We start from the raw sequence: 25,129 nt of genomic DNA on the forward strand, positions 1-25,129 counted from the left end.
CCTAGAGAGACAGTCTTAGCTGGAAGTATCAAAACCGTGAGTTTGTGAAGAAAAATTAATATTCTTAAAGTTTTTTGCTTGAACAACTGAGTGATGTTATTTGCTGTGTGATAACTAAGACAGAAGGTTGTGTATGTGTACATAGACATGTTTATTTGTGTGTGCAGTAAGAGTAGAGTTTAGACGCTCTAAATACTGAAGTTTAAAAACCACCCTGTGCAGAAAAGAAAACCCTTGCCGTCTATGCATTGCACAGAGGGTTAATACCCTGCAGAATATATAAAGTACTAGAAGGCTGTGAGGGAACAATTCATTCAGCAAATAAATAAATAAGTAAATAAATAAATAAATAAATAAATAAATAAGATCTGAATAGCCATCACTTAAAAGGAAAAAAAAAAAAAGCTCTTTTTTTTTTTTTTTAAGCCACCAGCAGAATGCCAGTAAAAGCCACATGAGATTTGGTCACATCTAGGCTAGAATGACTTTAGGACAAACTAAGCGTTTATGAAAATGTGGAGAAAAAGATATTCTATTACATTGCTGGTAATAATGCAAATTAGTGCAAGCATTATAGAATTCAGTATAGAGACTCTTTCTAGCATTGAACATAGAGCTATTGTGTGGCCCCGCTATCTCATTCCTGGGTATATATCAGGAAGTGGAGTTACCATACAAAAGAAGCATGAGTGAGTGGCCTTGTGTTTATTGTGATACCATTCACAATAACCCTGATGTGGAATTACCCTAAGTGCCAGTTGTAGATGAATGGACAAAAAAAAAAAAAACACGCTATATGCATACAACAAAGTATTATTTAATCTTAAAGAAGAAGAATGAGCTATTATCATATGTAGAAAAAGGATGCAAGTGGAAGACAGCACATGAATTGAGATCACTTGCATAAAGATGTGTCCTGTAAGTTTTATTATCTTTTATATATGGACACTAAGGGATAAAAGTATGATGTGAAGTAAATAGAACAAAATATTAAGTAAAAAAACCCACCCTGTCACTGTCTGTGGCGGTTTATTTCTCTAAATCAATAGAAAAGAACAAGGAACAAACTAGAAAATTGTTGAAATTCTCATCTAAGTTTGGAAGACAGATTCCATACCAAGATCTATCCTTGTAGCCATGTTAACCCCGAAAAAGAATGGGATCTTAAAATCTGGCTTCTTATACTCCTGAGACTCAAACTGCAGTTTTATTTGGAGAAATAGCAGTCATGAGAGTGCCCTGGAGGTTCTCCAGTGAGGCTACTCAAATTTGCACATTTAGTCTGAGTTTACAATTTGTTTACAATTCTCCCTTTACATATTGGCCAGTATAAGGAAGCAATACAAGAAAATAAAATACATGTCCCAGAAAACTGCACACACACACACACACACACACACACACACACACACACACTCCTTATCACAAGTCTTATATTCTGCAATCAAATTGTTCCAACAGCTGCTCGAATTTACACATTTAGACTGAGTATACAATCTGTTTGCAATTCTCCCTTTACACATTGTCCAGCATAAAGAAGCAACACAATAAAAAACAGACATATTCCGAAAAACTGCACAAGCACACACATGCGCACACACACACCAAACAATTTTATCACAAGTCTTATATTCTGCAATCAAATTGTTCTAACAGCAAGTACAAGAATACAATAGCTGTTGAGTCAATGAGGTTGGATATCTCAGTTTGTCTTCAGTATACATTAGCATCCTGAAGAAGCAGGCTTTAATACCAGAGAAAGCATGAACTTGTCAGTGAGAGAGAGGGAAAGAAGGCAAAGTAGGTGCCCTTGGAAGGTGTGGTCGAGATTTAAAATGGCTCTTCTTACCTCAAATGACTCAATCAAGAAAAGTTCCACACAGGTATTATACCCACATGCCTGAGTTCTAGTTAATTTTAATTTTTTTATTACATGTGTTCACGTGTGTTACTGTGTGTTTTGTACACACAGAGGCCAGAAGAGGTTTCTGGAACTTGTTCCTCTGGAACTAGAGTTACAGGCAGAAACCATCCACCTGATGTGGGTGTTGGAAACCAAACTCGGGGCTTCATCAAGAGAACCAACTTCTCTTAACCACTGAGCCATCTCTTATTCATTGAGCAATTTTTTAAAAATATCTTTTACTTTGACATTTCTTCAGTTGCATGTAAGTGCTTACTTAAGTTGTGTATTGGCATTAACTATAGATCTGGCATTTTGAAACTTTGTATAAGTCAAATTTTAAATATGCTTCTTATATTTCTATAGATTTATGTATCTTATTTATACTTTTGAATCCATCTGTGATTTTCTTTAAACATTTCAAGGATAGATACTTTATGTTCCTAATCTGGTAATTATATGATTTCAAATTCTAAGATGTATTTTCATGATTTATTTTTTCTATAGAGCATAACTTAATTTTAAAAGGTCATTATATCTTAGGTTATAAATTCATATATATTCATGTGAACTTAATCTGATGAAATATGTAGCACTCTTGGCTAAAGTCAAGTGTTTCCTAGTGAATGTGCTTTTCTTGCTTCTTAGAAAACTGGGGTTTGGTTGTACAAAAAAAAATTTTCCCTGAGACTGAAACATTTTATCCTGAAGGGAATCTCCTTAATAGAGAAGCTTTGCCTCATTATTGGTCTATAGAACTCCATGGTTCTTAACTCTACTTGCCTTAATTTTAAGATATTAAGGTAAGTCACAGAGAAGATTTTGGTGGTGCCTGACTGCAATTTGGCCTTTAGAAGGTAGAGTTAGGGATATCAGTAGGCAGCCTCCATTATGCACTGAGTTTGGAGCCAAACTAGACTACATGCAGTGCCATAGCAAAAATATTTTTAAAAAACTGAAAAACAAGAGCATATAAAACCAGAAAATATAGTAAGAAATAGCTGGAGGTAAAATGATAACAACCACATTAACAACGATAGACTACAAACATTTTCTGTATTTGTTCTATCATTAGAACGCTTATGAATGCTTAGGAAATAATAGAGCCATGTGATTTGACCAGGAAGGCTTTATAGAAGGTTGTGCCATATTTGCACAATTATAGCTACAAATATAGAACTGCTTTTCATACAAAGTAGATGCCAGAGTAAAGGAAAAATAGATCACTGTTTAGAAATGAAGTCTAAAACTATACAGAGTATTAAAGCATGTTGTGAGTTTGTACAAATTGGTTTAGAATTTTCCATTCCTCAGGGCAAGCATATAGAACGGGGGGCTCACGTGGTAGAAAAGGATTAGCATTTTCTAGGTTTTTGAGGTACTTTTGGTCTACAGAGTAAGAGCCTGTGAGGCTGACAAAGGACATAATCTGGGCATCAGGAGGGCATCATGAAGTCTGTGGCAGTATTCAAAGGTGGCCATTTGATGAAAGGGAAGAAGGGACCACTAGAGAGCTGTAACCATTGAAGTGATAGGCTAAAAACGCCAGCCAGGAGAACAATCCTGGAATTAGTAATAGGCTGAGCGTTTGTCTCTAGGATAAGGGTCTTCCTGATTCTCCTGGATCATCCACAAAGCCATCTAGTGACTCCCCACTGCTCTTAAGGCCATTGAAGCCCCTGTCTGAGGACTAGCCTGAATGAAAGGCGGTTATGACGAACGCAGAGCTTTCCCTCCTGATGGGACCCCCTGTGCCAGGCTCTCAGAAGACATAAAGCACTTGTTAAGTACTTGGTGAATAGCACCAGTCTCAACAGAGGACGATTTGGGTTCCCATAGAGAAGTCATCAACACAGGGTAAGAATTCAGCCAATTATGCCTCACCTCATTGGTCCTATTTACAGGGTAACCCCATGGGGCATGGGCCATGTCTTTCTCTGTATATTGTACAGTGTTGAGGAAACACTTGGCACTCAATAAATACTACGCAGAAGCTTGTTTCTTGTTCCTCTCAGCTGCACACTGAGAGCTGATCTGAGGAAGGAATTCCCTTTGAAGTCCTTGTCTTCATGCTTTTGATAAACAGTATGGATGCTAGGAGGATGGTGAGAAACATGTAGATCCCTGAAGCTGGGTTTGATATTTATAGAAGATAAATGCTACCTCCACAGTTACATGGCTAGGGCCAGGATCCATAGCTGTCAGAACCTTAAAGAGAAAGATCTTACTTTCATAAATATTGTCTTCTACATTCTTTCAGAGTCATAATTTATGCTTTCAAATATCCATTAATGCCTTCACCCATCTGTCTTGTTGAGTGGTAGAGCCTTTTAAAGCTGTGATTCATTGTAGGTATTTATGACTTTTTCCATGTGCATAGGGAAAAATCAAAGTGTATAGGTGAGTATGAAAGTTGTAGAGAAAACATAAAACAACTTTATGAAAATAAGAAAGGATGGATTTTTTTCATGATAGTTTGTAATAATTTTAATAGAACTTAGGCACAAATGTTATACATGGCTGTGTGTATCTATTGGAAATGACTTTTTACATTAGAAAATAGTACTATGATTTCATCAAGTGAATTATCTATAATTTTTTATAGGTAATGAGATTTTGAAAAAAAATCAAAATACTTTGCTTTAAGTGAAATAAAGGACTGTAGTTTATATAAGGTGCAAACATGATCTGCACATATTCTACAAAGGAGGTATAGTTCTCTTGACATTCTGAGGAGGTCTCGATGTGTTGTCTTCAACCACTGAGGCAAAGACAGCTCATGTTAGGGAGAAACTGCTGTGGCTAAGTAATTGCAGAGTATGAGGTTTTATGAAATATGTTTAATTTAATGTTTAATATACTCACAATTCTCTCACCCCATTCTTCTTCTCCTTCCCTTTTCTCCCATCCTTCTTTTTACCAACCCCAGTTAACTTTCTGCCTTCTTTTTTCCTTCCCTTCTTTCTTTCCATTTGAGTAGAAAGCTATTAAAGAGAACATTCAAAGGTTAAAATTTATGTAAGACTTACACAGTTAACCACTTAGAATATTCACCTTGCATAACATGCAGATTATAATAAAATACCTTGCAATAGGGATTTAAGAAAGATCATCCCCACTCATTTTTCTTAGACAACAAACAAGTAAACAAAACAACAAGATAGCTAAATTTTTCCTTGAAATGAAAACTTGAAAAATCAGAAATATATGTCAAGAACAAATAGGGTGAAGAGTGAGGTTACATAGAAGAACTAGGAAAACAATTCTAAAGATGTCTGGGAATGTCATAAGGAAAAAATCATATATTTACATAAATCCACACATTCAATTATTTTACATTGGGTGATATTCTTCCTAACAGTCCACAGACAATCTAACAAAAACCCTAGTGCCAAGCATGGGAAACCTCCCTATAAGCTGTTGGCTGTGGATTTCCAAAAATGCTACTTAAATCATGCAAGCTATTGCAATTGTCCCTGGTTGCCTCCCAGAACATGAAGATGTATGGATGAGGACACCACACACTGCAGACATAGAGTTGGAGGCAGCAAGCTGGAACTGACCTGGAGGCCTGTTCCTGAGGACTAGGTCTCACAGTAGTCAGCGGTGCTGTGCAGGCTGCCAAGGGAGGGAAGAAATCAATAGCCCAACTTCCTTGTAAAGCTTATGAGCCATGACCATAAACAGAGCAACAAGATAACCCTAATGGTGCAATACTGGCCCTTTTATCTTGAGGTTAGCCAACAGTTGTCTGATTGGATTTAAGGCTTGTATAACAGGAAAGAATACACACCTGTCACTGTATTGTGGTACTGTAAACACAGCTACACATCTTTAGGGCTAGAGAGGATGACATAGATCCTAGAGAAGAATCTACTGTCATTTCCTTAAGCCAGTATAATTTCTAACTGTATTCAAAATGCTTATTCTTACACCCACAGATAAGTGTAGCTCTCAGCCCTCATTAAAGAAATGTCTCTTTGCAGCAAATGAAGGCTTCTCGAGAGATCCAAAAGTGATGAAAGTACAAAGAATAAGTCACCTTAATGGTGCCCAGCTCCTAGTTTTAATGCTATACCTAAGGCTCAGGGAACACTGCAGAAGAGGGGGCAGAAAGATTTTAAGAGCCAGAGGTCCAGGACAACTGTTTCTTGATAGTGTCCTCTGTATATGCCAAGGAAGCTGTATCCATGGTATCTCAACAATATGGTTGCATAAACATGATCTGCACAATAACAACACCAAGTGACATGCCAACATGGATGAGAGAACTCTCACAGGCTAAAGAGCAGAAGAGAAGAATGCTAAGAGTACGTGGCAAAGGGAAACCCGGCCTTCTATCATGCTGGGGTTGAAAAAGAATGAAACTTCATAGAATACTTGAATAGAAGGGAATTGGGTCCAGGAACAATTAGGAAAAGGGTGTCAGACATACAAGGTGGTTCTGTTGGGAAAATCAGTGCTTCCACACAAGTCTGATGGACTGATCTCTGGGCAATAGACTTCCGACTTTAGAAAGTCATAGTTACATAGAAACCCATTGGTGATTAAATGTTCCATCTCAGAGGGAAGCCTTTGAAGACCCAGGGTGTTATAATAGGAGGCTCATGAATGTTCAAGAAATAAACAACTCAAAAACACCTGAAATGTTCAGAAACTGGCCAAATGCACTAGGCCTTTCTATCCCCAACTGTATGTAATCACTTAGTACTACAGAGAGACACTCTCAGGCAAGACAACCTGCCTGGAAGAAGCTTGGGCCAACTGAGCTGCCTTGAAAAGACATTCTTAACACTGTGGTTCTCAACCATCCTAATACTATGACCCTGTAGTACAGTTCCTGATGTTGTGGTGACCCCCAACCATAAAATTTTTGTCATTGCTGTTTCATAACTGTAGTCTTGCTGTTATGAATCATAATGCAAATGCCTGTGGTTTCTAATGGTTCTAGGTGCCCCTGTGAAAGGGTTCTTTGACTCCCAAAGGGGTCACAACCCACAGGTTAAGAAAACACTGATCTTGCTTTAATCTGCACAGCTGTGCACTAAGCTCTAGATTTCCACTTTTGTTGTCTGATCTGGAATGGAAATTAGTAGTGCAGTGTTTTTGCATCATTTCTGTTCCTCACTCATACTCCTAAAGTAACCACATTTAAACTTGCCATTGCTTTATCAAGTTGGACTTTGATGATACCCTTTGGCCTGCCATTGGTTCCCTTTGGTTACTCACAATTCCCCAAAAAGAAAATCATAGAGAAGTTGCCTTCTTACTTCCACATGTGTCCTGTGGTAGACAAACAAACACATACTAAATTAACTTAAAAATATGTGGGATGAGCATACTGTAGAAGAATCACAGTGGCATGTTATTTTGGGGAGTGCTAAGAAGCCCCCCAAAATCAGAACTCAGGACATAGATCGGAAGGTGACAATTCATTACAGAGGTGAATTCTTTTAGACTTGTTAAGGTAGGGTCTTCCACCAATAAAAACAAGACCCCAAAAACCATTAGGTATAAAATTGGAATCACAGGGTTTACTTTGTGTGCAATTATACCTGGAACAAATTGTAGAGTATGGTATGCAAAGGAGTGAAGTCATATGTAGGGAGATGTGTTAGAAAGCAGTCATGTAGCATTCCTTCCATAGTGGACTAAGCACTAAGTAAACACACAAAGGATACAGGAAGACAAATAATTATGTGTATTTCCTCCAAGGTTTTTTTTCACATCTCTTTTTCCATCCTGATGGACTGGACATCATGGAATTCCTGCAACACTTTTGCCCTCTTTAGAATATCCTAAAGCAGGTTAAGTTTGTAGTTATACTCCCATCCCTTTAGTCAACACTTGAATATTAGATATCTCTCATCAGACCTGTTCTATAAGCATGTCATTCTATTAGCGTCTTGGTGTAGGAGGTCCTTCTATCTATGTGTTGCTTTCTTTGGTTATTTAATAAAGGGCTGAACATAGATAGGTGGGAGGAATTCTTGGAGGAAGAAAGTGGGGTAAGAGATTGCCACCAAGGAGCCAGCTGCCAGGTCAGAATCTTTCCCGGTAAGCCACTACCTTGTGGTGACATACAGATTATTAGAAATGGGTTGAGTCAAGATGTGAGAGTTAGTCAATAAGAGGCTAGAGCTTATGGGACAAGCAGTAATTTAATTAATACAGTTTCTGTGTGGTTATTTTGGGGGTTAAGCTAGCTGGGCAGTGGGATGCAGCCCACCCTCCTACTACAGAGGCTTGTGAAGAACACAGAGATGACTTTCCAAAGAGAAACTGAAAGGCAGAGCTTCACTATCAGAAAAAGCTTTGAATCTCTCTATCAAGACAAAAAGAAAAAAAAAAACGGATACCTTCTGTAAAACCCTTGTTACTCAAAGACAAGTGCTGGCCTGAATTTACCCTACAGTTTAGAGTAGTATAGACCATGCATGCATTCATTGAGACAACATAATTAATTATATTAGCATCCTTAATTCCATAGGCAAACATTCTACTAAAGTCCAATATTATACAGAGAGAAAAAATAAAAAGGATTTGTAATTTTCCAATTGGAAACAGATATAATCTCCTTGTTTTTAAGTAAAAGGCTGTTTGGAGTTCATTGTACCACTTGTTAATTTGTTAATTATTTATCAGAATTATTTATCTATAATATATATGTACATTATGTATGGTTCAGGGGTAAAGAAAATAAGCACCATGCTTACCTGCATGGAGTTGGAAGAAATTGAATAAAATTATTTAATCATTTAATGGTGTTTATTGGCTGCTCGGTAAATAAAAATATGAAGTAGGGACTATGCTTATATACGTAAACATAGAATATATTATCCATTAATGGATATAACATGTACCAATTGTGGAGAAAGATGACACCTAGAAACACAAGCTAAGAGTAATCTAAGCCAATAATGGCAGGGAATTCTGAAGAACCAAAAGAGAAAATGACAACCGCTCTAAGAGACTTGCCCTAGACATTTGGTTGTTTGAGAGTTGTATAATGATGAGAACATACATGTGGTAACTGACTGAGAACATAGTTCTTGAATACAGAACAACACAAAATAACACTCATGCAAAGGTATGAATAGACATATGGCACTGTGAGAGGTGGTTATTTGAAGATGAAATACATGTGTATATTGTGTCCTGGGGTGCGGCTGTGCTGGGAGATGGAATTCAGCTCATAAAAGAGCTGCAAGGCCTAACTTAGGATTTTGAAGCTTGCATCAAATGAAAAAAACATTGGAATATTTGAAGTGTAGAGTACATATAAGCTATTATCAATTATTTAGTTACTCTATACATTAGGTGGTAAATAGACTTTGAGGGAAAGGTGAAGAGGGTACGGCATAAGGAGGACATTCTAGGACAATGCCAGGGCTCCTTGGATCATAGCTTGACAATAAGGGTGAAGGCACAGAGATACTCTGTTAGGTACTTTGAACTTAGAACTATAGTAAGAGTAATTATTTCTTTGCAAAAAATGATGTGTGTTTGTGACTCGTTTTATAAATTTTTATTCACTTGGCATACCAACCCCTCCCTCCATTATTCCCCATCATCCACCTTTCTCCATCTCCCATCCACCCTTCAGAGAGGGCAACTCTTCCCATGGGGAGTCAACAAAGCCTGGCATATTAAGTTGAGGCAGGACCAAGTCTCTTCCCCATGAATCAAGGTTGAGCATACTATCCAACCATAGGGAATGCGTCCCCAAAAGCTAGTTCATTCTCTAGGGATAAATCCTGGTTACACTCACAAAAAGACCAAGTGACACAGGCATCATTCACATACAGAAAGTCTAGTTTAGTCCCATGCAGATTCCCCAGCTGTCAGTCCAGAGTCTTTGAGTTTCCACTGGCTTAAGTCAGCCATATCTGTGGGTTTTTCCATCATGATCTTGATCCTCTTCCTCATATAATTCCCCCTCCCTCTCTTTAGCTGGACTCCAGTAGTTCAGTCCAGTGCTTGGCTGTGGATCTCTGCATTGTTCCAATAAGTTACTGGATGGAGGTACTATGAGGACATTCAGAGTAGTCATCAGTTCCTGGTTGTTTCCCTAGACTCAAGTTTCTCCATAACCTCATAATGCCTCCTTCTATCAAGATGTCTCTTTCATTGTTCTCAAACTTTGTCTCTCCTCCGACTCTACTATCCTGTTTCCTCATGTTCTTATCCTCCTTCCCTTCCCTTCCCTTCCCTTCCCTTCCCTTCCCTTCCCTTCCCTTCCCTTCCCTTCCCTTCCCTTCCCTTCCCTTTCCTTCTTTCCCCACACTCCTGCCTCCAGGTTACCCAGGATATCTTATCTATTTCCCATCTAAGAGTGATCCATGTGTCCCTCTTAGTGTCCTTCTTGTTACCCAGCTTCTCTGGGTCTCTGGACTGTAGCCTGGTTATCCTTTGCTTTACATTTAATATCTACTTATGAGTGAGTACATACCATGCTTATTTTTCTTGCCTCAAACAGCAGCCTACATAATAGAAAAATATCTTCACCAACCCACATTTGACAGAGGACTGATCTCCAAACTATATAAAGAACTCAAGAAACTAGATATTAAAATAGCAAACAAGCCAATTAATAATTGCAGTTCAGATCTAAAGAGAAAATTCTCAAGAGAAGATTCCCAAATGGCCTTAAGACATTTAAGGATTTGCTCAACATCCTTAGTCATCAGGGAAATACAAATAAAAATGACTCTAAGATACCATCTTTACACCTGTCAGAATGGTTAAGATCAAAAACACTAATAAAAGCTAAAGATCTTGAGTGAGATTTTTCTGGACTACCCAGGTAAAACAAGTAGAATGACAAGGGTCTATAGTGGGATTCCAGAGTGAAAGCTCAGACATACAGCTAAGAAGGGGTGAGCATACGTTAAAGTACACTTTGAGCACAGATGGGAGATCACGTACCATAGAGCTCAAGTTGCCCTTGTAAGTCAGGACGACAAGAATATGGAGTCCTCCCAGAGAGCCCCCTAGAAGCAGAAGAAGTCTGAGGACACCTCTAGTTTTGACCTGTTAAGACTCAAGTTGTCCTTTCTACCACCTACTGAGCTGCAAAACAACCAAATCATGTTATTTTTAAGCTAATAAAATTTTGGTAACTTATGACAATAGGGACTGTATATGCCGGTAAATTGGATGCTGAAAAATAGGGATGGGTGGTAAACTGATGTAGTGGGTTTAAATGCAAAAAGGTTTTGATTATTTTTTAATGAAAAAATTTGAACATTTTCTACAGTGAAGAATGTAACAGAGCTAACCCAGAAGGTAAAAGAGAAGAAATGAAATATGTCTTCATTGGCTATGTCCCACAAAGGAAGGCCTTCTGGAGAAAGATGTCTTCAAATGGAATTTGTCCTGAAGAGAAACTAGGTAGCCATAGGGGACTGAAAAAAATAAGGGCATTGAGGGGGTGACTTCTGTTCTTCCTCTTGAGAAACTGTATAAATGCTGTTGCTGATTTAGACTAGGGCTGTTAGAAGCACTGGTCTTTAAATGAATTTGTAGGCTTATACATTATACTTAATCTTTTCCAAAAATTAAGCACTCCATGCAAATAAAATCATTTCCCTTTCTTATAATCTTACTTCTTCCCATACTCTAAACATCTACATTAAAAATTCAATAAAGGACCATTTAATCAGGTGAGAGTTAGATTTTGTCTTCCCTGTAGAAATTGTTGAAGAAGAATCTCACTGTTTCTATACACACATTTATGAGAAGAAGCAAAGAGAGTCCTCTTACTCTAAATTATATATCCTAGAGAAACTATTTAATAAACTATCACATCTCTAAATAATTGTTTTTCCCAGAAATTCAAATACCAAAAGGATGACTTAAACAAAATATAACTGTATTCTGTATCACAAACCATCATTTACCTCTGTATCTTAACAATCTGTAGACTTCAGAGCCTTTTCATAATAGCTACACAACCTTCCCTCTCAGAAAATATCTGTCAATGGAAGAAGAAAAGGCATGCTAGTCTGAAAACTGTGCGTGATTTATGATACCTCCAGGGGATGCCAGATCAAGGGTATGTAGGGAGTGGTCCTTGTGGGCACCAAAGCTCCCTGCTAAAAATCTAGTACTACTAATGCATGTTTCACTGGTGTCCAGAGTCCCTAATGAACTTACTTGTTGATCTTTCCCGTGTCTTCTACACATATCCCTACAGTTATCAAATCTCTGATTCTCCCTCTTGAACTATCTCTATTTAGCACGGTGTTCAAGTCAACAAGAACTGCAGTGCTGTTTAGCAGCAAACTAATAGAACAAAGCTTAGGACTAAAAGGTTATAGGAGAGGTCCTCTGTGGCTAGTCATCAAACTGATCAACTATTAACAGTCATTGACTATTGGATTTGGGAGGAGCTGTGCACTTGTGTTGATAAAGAACCTGACTTACAGCCTATGTGTTGATCACTAACATACAAAAGGGTGACCAGTGAATTTATCTTTGAATTTTTTTTTACTTTGAAACTGTTATAGTCATCTTCTCTTCCATAAAAGTTTTGATTAATGAAAATGATTACCTTGTTGTTTTCAAATAAATTTTTGTAAGAATCAGGAAGAAAATCTTTCAAATGTGATATAGTTTTAAATTATAATAAAAATAGGCTATCTTCAAGCCTTCCTGTAACATGACATCATAGTAGAAAAGTTGATTGAATGTACCCAGGAGAACTGCTTACTCTTTTAAGACACCTATAAATGGCCATGGATTGTAATGACAAGGATGCCCTTTTCTGAAAACTATGTATACAGATAGCAACTGTGTAAGGATGGAGTGCATTGTTCATTTGAGAATCGAAAGGCAGGAACACTGAAATCTCCTCTGTAGAGAGGTAAGCCAGACATTTCCATTGCTCTATATAGAGAGTGGATTGTGGTCTGTGAAGGGGCACCAAAGGCATTTCTGCCCACGTCCAGCCTTTCCTCATTGATGGTTTATGGGGCTTGCAATGTCAAGATCCATGAATTTCAGGGACTGTGTTTGTCCTTGGATCAAATTTGGAAGGAGCTTTTGATCAGTGAAGTGAAACAATTAATTATAAGACATAATGCTAGTAAAAGTCCTTCCACAGTCAGCTAAAGGAGAAAGGGAGCCAGAAAATAAAGCTCGTCCCTGGCAGAACCTCATCTTCTGGCTGTCTGGAACCAATTCTGTTTGGCTAAGGCAACAGCAACTCACTAAGTTGCCAGCAAAGGGCACAGTTGTTAGGTCTTCTCAGACAGTGGTTGTTTGAGGCTCTGGGGGTGGTGGAGGGGCAGCTGGTGGTAGAGGGAGGTCAAAAGGATTGGAGGCGAATGCAAAATTTCGCTCTGTTCATCTGCATTTGATTGCTTTGTGCCCTGAAGCACATGATTTAATTATTTTCATCATTGCTTCAGCTTCCTCAGCTACCAATCTCATTGAGGGCAATAAAATTATTCAGCCTTTGCAAAAAATGCAGCCATAATAATTTTTGACTCAGTGAATACTCAAGGCTATAAAACCAGCTTCATGGATGACCACATCCAATTGAAAACACCAACCTAGGGTTTCCTCAACAGTCAAAGTAAAACACAACCGTACAAAAGATGGATGTACCCTGATTATGTTTTGCATAATGGGCACTCACTCGCTGCTTGCGATTGGCATTTGCCATCTCAGATCCACAGGAGGATCTGCAAAGGGATTATCTTCCTCAAGAAAGCTGGCTCCAGAAATCCCCAAATCTGTGTATTAAACTGACATGGTAAACTCTGTAAGGTAGGAACAGGCGTAGAGCTCTACAGTGGCTTCTCTAAGTATCTAAGGTCCCAGCAAGAGCAAATCAAAGGCAAGAACTACAGTGAGAAGGGTTACAAGTGCTGCAAGGTATAGGGACTTCTGAGCACAGGCCAACATTCGTGAAAGAAGAATGAGGGGGGTGTTAGGGAGGAACCAGAGGACCCAGGGTGCCTCTGAAAGTATCTTTGTACGGCTGCAGCAAAAAGTACAGGTACTCTGAGGTCCATCCCTCTGAGCATGCAGATGTTTTTAATATATGTATGCATGCATATATGTGTATGTTCTAATGCAACCTCTGCTATTTCTGCAATTTCTTTTTAAAAAGTATTTCCCAACTCCAGATCTTGTCTCGTAGTACAGCTTTTATGAGGAAAACATTGACCTACAGCATCAGAATGGCAGCTGCTTAAAGCGAATGAGTGGAGCTGATCAGCAACAATTGTTCATTTACTTTGTAATCTACTTAGCTTATGTGTATCTTTTATGCTTGATCACTAACTTCCTTCAGCTCTTGATGTTGCAAGGATTTAGATGATGCTATTTGACATTGAGTTGGATCTTTTGGGCCAAAAGGATTATGCTGAAGAGATGGAACTGGAAACTAGGAGTGTATATGCTGGTGAGATGGAGAATTTCATTTTGTGGATATGTTTAATTAAAATGTGGCATTATTAGTAAGCACTGTTTCACCCACATAAAAGCACATAGGAATGCACGTGGTCCCAGGGTGTTGACCAGCAGAGATCAATAAAGAATTAATGTCCTTCCCCTGGGACTGCTGGATTTTGAACAATGTTATGGGCAGAATAGCTTTTCTGTTAAACAGGCTGAAGATTCATGGTTGACCCCCTATTTGCAAACTAGTGGTTGAGGGATTTTAGGCTATTCCCAGTTACATACTTTCACTTGAAATATATTTGTTTCCACAAACTAGAAAAACTCTAAATAGCCAACATAATATGACTTTACTTTTTGAATCTACAAGGTCCAGCTGGGGCCACACCAATACTTTAGGGCATTTGGGCTGCTGATGGGATGTGTGATAGAGGTAGAACAGGTTTCAGTGTTGAGTAACACAGTGTTCAATCTTTATTTTACCTCTTACCAGTTATGTGACCTTGGACAAATGACTTTATCTTACTGATCTAGATTTTCCTTATCTTATGGAATTAATAACTCTTTCCCAGAGGTGCCCTGAAGATTAAATGGGGTGAAGCATATTAAGTGCCTCTCACAGTATGTGGGCTGGACTAAACGCACTATTAATTTGAACCTACACACCAGCTTGCCTGAGATGGTAAGGACAAGTTCAATTCTTGGCTATGGGTTGGATGAATAATCTTTAAGTAACTTGTCCACCCTAAGATTCTGTGACAGGAAGGTTACCAAATGTTTAGGAACAGTGAGAAGCAGCCACTGTCTCTGCCTGCTCTCCTGCAAATCATTATATGGCAGGAAGCTCAAGTCATCTGACCTCTTAGGGCTTGGTATTTTTTAAGTGTTAATGGGATGTTCCCATTTATGTGATAATGATGAAGAATGATTGCTGATATTTTAAAATAAAGGGCATTATATGTTCATAAGTAATTAATCAATGTATTTTTGTCACATAGAATGTGACAAAATACAAAGGATAATATAATTTATACTTTATATTCTAAGGCATATGTTTAAGTTCTGAGTCTTCCACTTAGCTGGTGACTTAATCTCTTCAATTTTTGCTTCTTATATTAAAAACGAGGATGATGGTCTCAACCCATTAGGTCTTACGGAAAACAAATGGAATGAGCACATATAAAGTACCTTGGCAAAGTTTCAGTCAGTGAAAACAATTATAATATTAAAGGAATCAAATAGCAAAACAACACTTAATTGACTAATTCATAATAGGCATTCGAGATTACTTATTTTTAGTCATGTTAGCATCTCAGTAATGTATATAATTAGTACTCAGTATATCACTGTTTCTGTTTCTTTCCTTCCCATTGGAATGGTATCCTAATAATTTTAAGTAAAGGGCCAAACAGCAAATATTTCTGTTCTAGTTTGTTTTGTGTTGCTAATAAACCCTACTACACATCTTGGGAAAGTACAGAGTTTATTTGACTTACATTTCCATGTCATAATATATAATTGAAGAAAGTCAGGGCATCAACTGAAGCAGAGGCCACAAGGAACTCATGCTTACTGGCTTGTTTTTGTTGCTTGCTCAGCTTGTTTTCTTATAATCAAGGACCATCTTAGCAGATGTGGCATTGCCATAGTGGGCTGGAACCTCACACATCAATAATTAACTAAGAAAATGCTACACAGATGTGCCCAATATGAAGTAGGCAATTCCTCAACTGTGGTTACTTTCTTCCACGGTGACTTGAGTTTGTATCTAGTTGTTCTAAACTAGCACAACATGTTTTTTTTTGTGTGTGTTGTTGTTGTTGTTATCTATTTCATTTAGTAAGCTTATTGATTTAGTAGATACTAATCTCTAATATACCTTGTTGTATACAATCCATAGAATGATTTACAGTAACCATGTTTGAAAGCATTTGCTAAGTATATAGCAAGTAAAAATGAAAGAATAAATAGTGAGTAACAGAGAGAGGCAGCAGGTAGATATCAAAATATTATCAAATTGGGCACTCAAAATATTCAACAGCGATAAATGTAGATGCCCAACTGAGACAGCAAACCAAAGATAACATCATCAAATAGCAGCTTCCCACACACTTTTAGGAGAACTTGATTGGGGAAACTCACTGAAGCAGCCAACTGAAGTTCCTGCTGGAGAGTCTCAGGTGGAGCAGAGAAGTATCTCAAAGAGGCTGCCAAGCAAGAGAACAAATAGCTGCAGATAGGTAACATCATCAAATCAGCTGGAGAAGCTGAGTCAGTAAAGTTACACAGAGTTCTTCATTGAGCTTCAGAGTATTGTCAATCCTATTCATGGATGAACTTCTGTGTCTCCACATCCAGCTTCTTTTTCCCATGGTAGACAGTTTTACATTGGAAGATAAACATCAATGATCTCTGTTGGCAATGACTTACCTTTGCTTTCAAGGTTACGATGTTTACACTCATTCTGTTTTACAACTGTCTTTTCCTAGTGACAGAGTTATCGGGGTTACAACCAAATCCCAGAAAAAGGGTTTGAGGAGTCCTGAAATAAAGGTCTAGAGTCTGGGACAGCAGAACCCTCATTGCTCCTAGAGTTCACTTCCAACAAACTTAAACAACACTTTACAACTTTTCAATACAGTATATATTACATACCATAAGGCATTTTCCAAACTATATTAAATAGAGGGATATGTTCTGGGATTCAGATAATGAGTTAAAAAATAATGAGGGAAAATATACAAAATTTGGGAATAAGTAGAATAAGTAGAATAGTTAAAATTTCTAGGTTGTTTCTAATTCTACTTTATGAGCAATTTGTGAAAATCAGTTCACCAAGAACTTATTTCAGGTGGGTGTGCTGATAAATGCCTGTAATTCCAATTCCCAAGAGGCTGGGGTAGGAATATCACATCTGGTTTGGGCCCTGTCAAATCAAGTCTAGTTAGGCTACATCATAAGATCCTGCCTTTAGATAGATAGATAGATAGATAGATAGATAGATAGATAGATAGATAGGCAAAACTGTGAAATCTTTTGCCTCATTCTTTGAATTTGTTGCTGGGTTTTGGGCTTAAAATTTACTTTGGTCTATAAATGTCTGGGTTTCTGCCATGCCCCGTTCCCACAATCGTTATGTCTCAAAGAAATGGCACACCTTAGTTATAAACTGATTGGCCTATTAGCTCAGGCTTCTTATTAACTCTTAAAACTTACATTAGCCCATCATTCTTATCTATGTTAGCCACTAGGCTCAGTATCTTTTTCAGCAGTGTAGTCACATCTTGCTTCTTTTGTGTCTGGACAGGACTGCAGAGGGAGCTTCTTTCTTCCCAGAATTCTCCTGTTCTCATTGACCTGCTTCTACTTCCTGTCTGGTTGTCCCACCTATACTTCCTGCCTGGTTACTGGCCAGTCAGGGTTTATTTAAAACATAATTGACAGAATACAGACCATTCTCCCACACCATATAAAGAAGAAGGAAAATAGGTATGAAGGAAGGGGTAAGATTTAAAACATTTCAGTTCTAAATCACTGTTGAAGAATCATGTTGAACAAGTGTATTTGGCTTTGACTTTATTCAAAATAAGGAACCATGATTGTCCTTGCCTGCCAAATACCACCACTATCAAAGATATGACATTTCTCTTGGCTAGTCAAAATACAATTCTGACTCAGAAACTTAAGAGATGTCATGATACATCGTTTTACTTTTGAAACTAGACTGCTTTAGTTTTCCCAGTTGGGTCTTGTGAGCATGCAGCTCTCAGTGAACTTGACATTTCTTGTTTTGTTGTAGAGTACCTCCAGGGTACTGTCACTTTGCTTTGATTTCATTTTTTCCTGAGTTTTTTAGGATTCAAGTTTGCTCTGCCTTATTACACTTCAGGTGTTATACATGATCAACAGACTAACCCACTGCCCCAACAATTGCTTGTGGTTAAGGCACTGTCTAGTCAAAACTACTCCCTGCTTCACCACAAATAAATGTCTCATATGAAAGGCGGGTTTTTTTTTTTTTTCAGAATAGATAATAGGTATTTTCTTCTTCTTTATAGAATCCAATATTCCTGTACAGCAGAGTCACAGCATCGATGTATCTACTAAGATGACTGTCATTCTAGGAGTTGAGGCCTTTACTCATGTGGTTTATAAGGAATCTATACACAGAAGAGCTTGCCTGTGGATTGACTATAACAAACATTCACCACATACTGCTATGTTGGTGCCACTGCAGACCTACCATCAGATATAATTCCTGCCAGTATACCAGTGAAATCACCACAAGGCTCAATTGAAAAAAAAAAAAAAAACATAACCAAACTTTAGTAACTAAGATTTATAGATTTCTTGTTAGAGAATACAGATGATTTTTATGATTAAATAGGAAATCACATAGGAAATTCTGCAAAATTCAGAACAAAATACTGAAGTATATTATGATACATGCATGATGCTATAAACTATTATTTCCCTCAAGTATTTTGTACACAAATAGCACAATGCATATATATTCATATATGTACTATACCTTTATTTATTCAAAACCTACAAAATACATACCTCTCTGCTATATCCTATTATATTAATGCTCTTTGTGGCTATTTTTATGGCTTCATGTCTTTCAACATTATAAGTTCTCATTTACTTAATTCTTCATGTATTTATGTTTAGATTAATTCTATTCATTTTTTATCATTCCCAAGACACTATGAAACATTTACACACCTTTGTGTTTGTTCCATATGTATTTATCTTTTTTTTTAAATCTAGGCTACAGAAATGCCATGACTGGCTACAAACTTATGAGATTACAATAGTTAATTTCATGTATATATTATTATTCTTTTAAGAGTTTAATAATTCTATTAAGTTGTGATTGAAGTTTAATCTAATAAGTTTATGATTGAAACAACATGAAATGGCTTATAAATTGCTATGGGAGTACATTCTGCTGCTTCAACCAATAGCCTTTAAGATACCAGCCCACTTGGGCATGGTCGCTTATACTGTAAAAAGCAGTACCCACTCTCTTGCTTCTAGCTCCCACTTCTGGCTACTAGACTCTGTTCCTGTTCGATAAGAGGACTGTTGTATAGGACAATAATTTGTAAGTTTTCCCCTTAAATAATATTTATTTTCCATATGTCCAATGTGTGGACAACTGCATCCACATAAAGCCTGAGAGAGCTTAGGAAGTAATTCTAGACATAAAATAATAGAGTTAAGTATGGCTTATTGATAGCAGCATTTTCTCAAGTGGGCTCTGCTTGCTAAGGGCAAGTACTCTCATTTAAGAGAGGCTTCCTGACTCAGCTTTAGCTGTAAAACCTTGCAGCTCTTTTAAGAGGTACTGCCAAGAAACACTTAAATGGTGTGGATGAAAAGAAGACTGCATGCTTTTTGGTTTTCAGCTGTAGCAGGAAAAAAGCCATGCCATTTTAAAATGCTGGCTTTCGGGGCTGATCTGCCAGTGCAAACTCTCTTTTGGGCAGGAGGTTCAGCTACAGAACATTTGAGTGTGGTTTGTGAGCAAATTGCTGCAGCATGGTTGGTGGCAGGGACCTTGAAATGCCATAGAGTTGTGGCAATAAACACAGCTCTGGCCAGTACCTCCACCAGGAGGCTGAAATCTCAGAAAGCTAAGGAATGGGCTGGGTCCAGCTGTCAAAGTCACAGCTTTAATCTTAACCATATTGCTTAGCAAATTAAAGACTCATGTGGTCAAAAAAAAAAAAAAAAAAAAAANNNAGAGAGAGCCATACAATAAAGATAGATTCAAAGACAAAGAAAACCTCTAAATGGTTTACAGTGTGTTTATAAATATATGCAGCTTTGGGAAAAAAAGAAAAAAAGGTTGAAGTCCTTAAAATAAAAAAGAAAGAAAAAGTTGGGTGTGGTGGCACACACCTTTAATCCCAACACTTGGGAGACAGAGGCAAGCAGAACTCTGTGAGTTCAAGGTGTGGTAGCACACACCTTTAATCCAGTACTTGGGAGGCAGAGACAGGCACATCTCTGAGTTCAAGGACAGCCTGATCTACAGAGTGAGTTCCAGGACAAAGAGAAACTCTGTCTCAAAAAGCCAAAAATTAAAAATAAAAGAAATAGTTTAAAATAAAGCCATGTAAAGATGGAAAACACACAGAAAATCTGGATACTGTATATTATGTTCTCTTTGAATTGTTTGAATTCTGAGGAAGGAGCAACAGTTGCTGAAAGATATTTGTTTATAAATGCTGCTGAATTAATCTAAGAAAGGTATTTTGAAAATTCCTTGACTTCAAAATTGAAGTTAAAAGGTATGATACTTTAGAGAAGAGTTTTTGCTGTTTTTTTTTTTCCATAGGAAATAAGAGGCTGTAGATTCATTCTGAGTTAAGAAAAATCAGGTTTGATCAAGGAAGACCACCTGAGAAATCTCCAGTAGGAACAGATGGCCCAGATGTCTGAGTTCTACCTCCAGAACAGATTCAAGACAGCTGCCTGAGAAGATGAAGCCTCATAGGATACTCCAGTCATTACTTGATCATAATTCTAAATTTTCTTTAGGTTCCTATAAGATTATAAATACCTCCAACCAGCAGGAAGTAGCTTGGAAAACTACATCCACATTCCCAAAAAATGAACTATGGATATTTTCCTTTGTTTAGAATATTGGTTACAAGTTGTTATGGATAATGGTCAGGAGAAAAACTAACAAAGGATATTAGATTCAGACTTCTTTTTTTTTTTTTTGTAAAACAAAAAGGGGGTGTGCTGTGGGACAATGGTTTTTACTCTGTCAATTATATCTTAATAAAACGTTGTTTGGCCAGTAGCCAGGCAGGAAGTATAGTAGGAAAAACCAGGCAGGAAATAGAGGCAGGGTAATGAGAACAGGAGAATTCTGGGAAGAAGAAAGCTCATTTCTGCAGTTGTGACCCAGCCACAGAGCAAGCAAGATGTGACTGCCTCGCTAAAAAAGGTACCAAGCCACACGGCTAACATAGACAAGAATAATGGGCTAATATAAGTTATAAGAGTTAATAAGCCATTAATAGGCCAATCAGCTTATAATTAATTTAGACTGTGTGATTTCTTTGGGACTTAATGACTGCGGGAACCAGGCAGAACAGAAAACCTCAGTCAACAGAAAATAAGCCTATTTCTGTTGTAAAACAGAAGTTCAAAAGATTTTGTTGTTTGTAATAATGCTTCTTGCTTAAAAATAAATAATATATTTGGTTGTTATATCTTAACTTTTAAAAAATAGCTATGTTTTTATCTTTAAAGTGTGGAAGACAAAATGCATATTTTAAAAGATTTTATTTATTTCTGCATGTCATGTGTGTTAAGGTGGGTGCCCACAGAGGCCAGAGGGGGAATATCCTGGAGCTGAAGTTACTGGTAGATATGAGACCCTCCCACCTTGGGCAATGGGTGAGAACCAATTTTATATTTTCTAGAAAAGTAGCAAGTGATCTTAACCACTGACCCATCTTCTCCAGTAACCCAAAATTTAGTTGTAAATTTTTCTGTTTCTTCTTATCATTCCAAAAGCGATTATCACCCATTATTTTTGATATAATCATATCATATATTGGTTACATCAATATTCACTACTTAATTATTGTGTATATGTGTATACACAAATGTCAGAGAACAACTTGCAAAAATCAGCTCTCTCCTTCTATGTGGATTCTGGAAACGAAATTCAGATGTTCAGGCTTGGAGGCAAGTGCCAACTTAAATATTTTAGTGATGTTTATTTTTTAAGTTGTGTGTTACCATATACCTGTACATAATTCTGCAAACCTCTACATGTCTATCAAGCAAGCATATTGCTATTATATATCAATATCACAAGTGAGGTAATCAATACTTTCTATTTTGCATGTTTCTATTTTGGAGAACCTGGGCCACTTTTTTTTTTTTTTTTTTTTAAACCAGAGAAGCTGTTCTAAGGCAAGTTAAAGTGCTGGAATCAACAATATATTCTCCATTTGTGTAGTTATGTGATGTTAAAGATACCATGTGAATGGAGCCATGCAGCATACAGTCTATGGACTTGACTTTTTCACTTAGAAGCCACCTGAGATCCATCTGTGTCATTGTATGAATCAATAGTCTATTGCTTTTTGTTGCACATTCTCATTCATGGTATGGCTGTAGGACCATTTGGAGTATGACTTGAAGTATGACTTGGAGTATGACTTGAAGATTATGGCTATGTAAGCATGAATTTTCCAGAGAAATTGCCCCAGAATCTGTACAAAGGTAGGGTTACAGACACACTGGCACACACACACACACACACACACATGCACACTTTTTCACTTGAGAAAAGAATTTTATGATTTGGGATGTGTGTTTTCAGAACTATGCTGACATAGTTCTGCCATACAACACTCTTAATGAGTTGATTTATGAATGATTGAACTGTTTTAAAAAGACAAGTGACTACTATAAAATTTCAGAAATTCCTATTTCAGAATTCATTCTAGACTCCATAGAAAAGAAGTTGTCTTTTAGGAGGTAGAACAAAGCTGGGCAGCATGCCATAAGGGAATTGCAGCATTTTCATAATTTGATGTCATTTACTGCAAGGCTGAAGTTACTTAGGTCCCAAATATGGACCGCACTGTTGTATTTGCAAAAACCACCACTATATCATTTTTGGATAAGTAACCATCATGTTGGACATTCAGAATCTGTAAAGGATTCATATTGCTACCTAGATGAAGACACTTTACAAAGGCAGAGAAGAATGGGAATAGGATAGTCTGGGTACCTAGGTTAGTATCATTTCCCTTTGCTTCTGGTCTGCCTGTCAGCATTCTTTAGTGACAGCTAAGCACCATCCCTTTGTTCCTTCCGTACACTTTACAGATGCTCTCTCATTTTATGTGAACTGAAAATCTTCTTGGGAGGTAAGTTTGCTCTACTCTCATTCTAGAGACAAAGTGATGCTTGATTCTTTAGACATGTCATGAGAGGAGACGGAAAGGGAAAGGAAGTGATACTCCACATAAGGAAAAGCATAAGAAGAGAGGAAGAGAGATGGGTGAGGGAAGAGGAAGGAAGAGAGAGAGCGAGCATGTCAGAGAGCTGACCAATGTAAGTGGTGGTAAAGGAGCCCAGGTCCTCTGCATGAACAAAAATGCATTCTTAATTTCCAAGTCACTTTTCCAGGCCCCAAATAATTTTGCTTTTTATTTTAATTTTGTATGTGGGGGTATTTTGCTTTCATGTATGCCTGTGCATCAAACGTGTGCCCACTGTCTGCAAAGAAAAACTAGAAGAGAGCATAGGATCCCATGGAGCTGGAGTTACAATTGTAAAATGCCACACAGGTGCTGGGAATTGAACCTGGGTCCTCTGGAAGGACAGCTGGTACTTCTAATCTTCTAACCATCTCTCCAGCCCCAGAGACATTTATTTTAATGAAGACTTAACAGAATTTCCATAGTACTGCTAGACTGTGCTGGCAGTGGTGAATTGTGGAAAAAAAAATCCACGTTGCTGTCTTGGGGCCAAAGACAGTCTGGAGGCATAACTGTTTATTTGGAGGGACCTCGGCCTATATCTGCCTTATGGCCTTTAGCTGAGTGGATAAGGTCCAAACACATGATGCAGGATAACCTGATTTACTCAAAGCTCATTCACTGAGTGGGGATTGTGTAGAAAGAACAGCAGTACACTCCAGCAACATCTTGGCTAATGATTCATCTCACGTTTGCGCACAAGTGTCAGACAAACTGACACACATAAAACCAACCATGGTATTCTCTATGCTTCAGGGCTTCCTCAAGTTCCTTTCCTAAAGGGAATGAATGGTCCCCCTCTAATCACCTAAATCACAGCAGACCTGACCCATGTGCCCGTGTTACTATGACAACATCTGTGACACACATGATTATCTGGTCATATGTCTCCAGTCTAGTGCCTGAGAGCTTGAGGAGAGAAGAACGCACTTTTCATTGTTATGTGTCCCATGCCTGACATCGTATTTCTTCAATAAATGAGGGAAAATGACTCCTGATTAAGCATGCTTTTAAAATTCTACTTATTTATTTGTGTGTGTGTGTGTGTGTGTGTGTGTGTGTGTGTGTAGTTGAGAGGAGAGTTTACAGTCATCAGTTCTCTTCTTCCTCTGTGTGGATCCCAGGGTTGGAACTCAGGTCACCAAATTTGCCAGCAAGCACCTTTACCCACTGAGCCATTTCTCTGGACCCAAGCATAATATTTTGACATGACAAGAAATGATATTTTCCCCATCCGCGGGGGTTTTTCTGAGTGAAATAGCTTTTTCTCATCCTTTGCTATGCTTTCTATTTAAAACATAGGTTTGCATAGTGTATTTTAATCCACTGAGGCTGTGATTCTTTGTAACTGAGTCAACTGCTACTTAGCAAATCCAAAAGTTCAAGACTCAGTGAAGTGTTAAGGCTCCTCAGAATATTGTTACCTTCTTCTGGGTGCTTTTTTTTTTTTTTGTAAGAAAATCAAAACCAAAAAGTCTTTTGCATGAGTTTTTGAAATTTAGCCTGCGGGCCCTGAGATGATTAACTAGAAAAGAATGCAGGATTTGTTACATAGATTAGTAGGTGCAAGGTCACAAAGGTTTTAACTGGATAAAGAACAATTTATAATGTTAAAGTGTTACTCCTTTTAAATTAAGTGCGCTTACACTGGGGAACAATATCCTGTTAAAGCTTAGCTATTTTGATACTACTTAAAACATTTTTTCCTATTTCACTGTGAGCCTTAGGGAAGAAATTTTTGGTGGTCTTGCTTCGACTTTCCAGAAAGTGCTTCATTCTTAAACTGACT

This window comes from Alexandromys fortis, unplaced genomic scaffold (genome assembly GCF_014885135.2).
Source record: "Alexandromys fortis isolate MF-2015 unplaced genomic scaffold, M_Fortis_MF-2015_v1.1 scaffold_0, whole genome shotgun sequence".
Lineage (NCBI taxonomy): Eukaryota > Metazoa > Chordata > Mammalia > Rodentia > Cricetidae > Alexandromys > Alexandromys fortis.